Below are 2786 nucleotides of genomic sequence, written 5' to 3'. Positions count from 1 at the left end.
AAAAAAAAAAAAAAAAAAAAGAATGACATGTCTTCACAGTGTACAAAAAGATTATTTCACAGCATACACATGTGACTAGGTCAGTAATTACAGGGAGCTTTGAAAACTGATAGTTCCCCATGTGGCAGAAGAAACAGGACCAGATAGGTCAAGAATTGATAGTTACCTGACCCTGCTGAAGATCATACAGAGGGAGAAGCAGATGGGAAACTGATTTCCTTTATGATGAAAAATAAATAATGTGCTAGAGAATTGAATCTGGCAGTGGGTCAGAAGAACAGTATGCTTCTGTGTGATCTGATTTAAGAGCATGGGAACTTGTCTGTTGTTAGTCACAGGCTGACTGGAGAAGCTAGATGCCCTCAGTGGAATGGTCAGGACCAACCTGGTGTACTGTGAGAGATGGTAAATGCTGTGGGTGACAAGCCCACAAGCTTCATCTCTAAAGAGTGCCTGCAAGTGTTAGCTTTATGTATTATATTAAAAACAAGTGTAATGGCCCCGGGAGGCACCCACCAGCTCATTCCCTGTCTGGGTTTTTGTTAGGTATTTCTTAAGAGTGCTAAATTCAGGGCCAAGCATACCATGAGGATTATTTGTGGCTAATATTAGCCTTTCTAATGAAGGCCTCATCATAGTTCTGTAGAATAGAGATGGTGGGAAGCCTCGATGAAGGAAATGCTGTGGGAGCTGAAGAGCCAGTCACTTTCAACTCCCTCAGAGTAAGTTGGGAAATACCACAATTTCCATACAGCATATTACATTGGAACAGAGGAACTTAGAACAATATCAGAGTGAGGTGAGGGGTGGACTGGACCAGTTCTGTTGGGAAAGACATATCAGCAGGGGAGGAGCAAGGAAGAAGCATATCTCTGAACCCTGAACTTATTATAACCAGGAAACAGAGAGAGCAAGAGAGCGCTAAACTTTGAAATTTTAGTCTTTTTGAAACCTGCCCCCAGTGATACACCTCCCCCAACAAGGTCACACCCCCTAATCCTTCTGGAATAGTTCTGCCAACTGACAACCAAGTGTTCAAATCTGTGAGCTATGGGGTCATTCTCAGTCAGACCACGACAGTCTACTCCTTGGCCCTGTAGGCTTGTGACCATATCTTTATGTAAAATGTAGTTATTTGAACTTCAAAAGTCTTCATAATCTTTCAGACTCAACAGCTTCACAGTACAAAATCTCTGAGATTCAAGGCAATTTCTTAATTGTAATGCCCTGTAAAATCAAAAAAACAAATTGTATACTTTGAACATACTGTGGCACAACAGTTGTATTACCATTCCAAGGGAGGAAATGGGGTGTAGTGAGGAAATACTGGACCAAAGGCAGGACCAAACCCAGCATGGCAAACTCCAAATCCTGTAGCTCCATGTCGCATGCCAGAGGTGGAGATGTCTCCTCCCTGCGTTGTCGACTATAGCACACTTCTTTTCTTGGGCTTGTTCCACTTATTGTGTGCAGCTCTCGTACCTCCAACATTCTGGGGTCTACAGTACAATCCAGGCCTTAGTTTGACAGCTTCACACAACGGAGGCTATTATGGGTCTCCATTCAGGGACTCTCTTGACACATGTCTGTCCTCAGTAGCTTTCCTTAACCTAGGGAGAAGATTCCAAAACCCCTTTGCTTCTGTATCTTTCATGAATAAAGCCAGAATCACTTGGTTGATGCTGAGGATGGAAACTGACTTCCTCCTTGAATATCATTTGCATAAGCTTTGATTGTTGTTGCTCTAAGGAACAGGTAATTCCTTAGGCAAAACTTTTCACAAGTTGTAGGTTTAGCTGGGTGATGTCTTACCTTGAGGGCAGCACTCACTTTATCCATTTCTCCTCATCTCTCTCAGCACAAACCTTGGCTCCAACATTAAATTTCTTGGTTCTTTTTTCTCCTCAAACTGAACACTTGCCATTTCTTTTTACCCCACTTCTCCTTTCCATTGAACATCTGCAGAAGAGTGATCACTAGTAACCACAGCAGAGTCAACGTTAGGCTGTCCATCGAAGTTTCCTCTACCAACGAAATTAGTCCAAAACTCCTCAATTTAGCCTCTGGCAAATTCTTAGGATAGGGCAAAAGTAGCACATTCTTTGTGAAACTATCACAAGAATGGTCTCTGGCTCAGTTGCTGATACTGTTCTCTGAAACCTCTTGAGCTGAGCATCCACAGTCCACTGAGCGTTACTAAGCTCCTATTAGAACTGTCAAGTTAGCCCTGGTACAGCATTCAGCTACTTTCCTCGTCCAAAGTCCCAAAGTTCTATATTCCTCCAGAAACAGCATGGACAGGCCTGTTACAGCAATAGCCCACTCCCTGGGCTTTAGTTGGTCTTAGTTACTTTTCTGTTGCTATGACCAAAACATGAAAGAAAACATTGTATTTGGGGAGAGTCCATGACAGAGAGATAGAGACACAGATGGACGCGCACACACAGAAGGCTTAGACTTTTGAAGCCTCAAAGCCTGCTTTCAGTGACACACCAAGGCTACACCTAATCCTTCCCAAACAGTTCCACCAACTAATGGCCAAGCAGTCACATAAGTGGGCCTGTGGGGGCCATTCTCATTCAAACACAGAGAATATTAGTGCTAGTAATTAACATGGGAAATTTAAGTGTGACTATATGATGTTTATTACTTAAAAACATAAAGATAATTACTAGGCAGAAAAAGATTTTAGGTTGCTGTTTTGAGGAGTAGTATAAAGGGTGCCCTCACCTTGAACAGTTTGTTATCTTGCTCATGTATTACTTTGTAATGAAAGAGATTTAAAT

At 42.3% G+C, this 2786-nt stretch overlaps 1 protein-coding gene across 2 annotated transcripts in view; it reads left to right on the top strand.

Annotated features, from left to right (window-relative positions):
• Positions 1 to 2786, top strand: part of Cds2 (CDP-diacylglycerol synthase 2) — a 48928-nt gene that overhangs the window by 33074 nt on the left and 13068 nt on the right. The window lies entirely within an intron of this gene.

This window comes from Microtus ochrogaster, unplaced genomic scaffold, assembly GCF_000317375.1.
Source record: "Microtus ochrogaster isolate Prairie Vole_2 unplaced genomic scaffold, MicOch1.0 UNK3, whole genome shotgun sequence".
Lineage (NCBI taxonomy): Eukaryota > Metazoa > Chordata > Mammalia > Rodentia > Cricetidae > Microtus > Microtus ochrogaster.
This window is presented reverse-complemented; position numbering and strand designations above follow the sequence as displayed.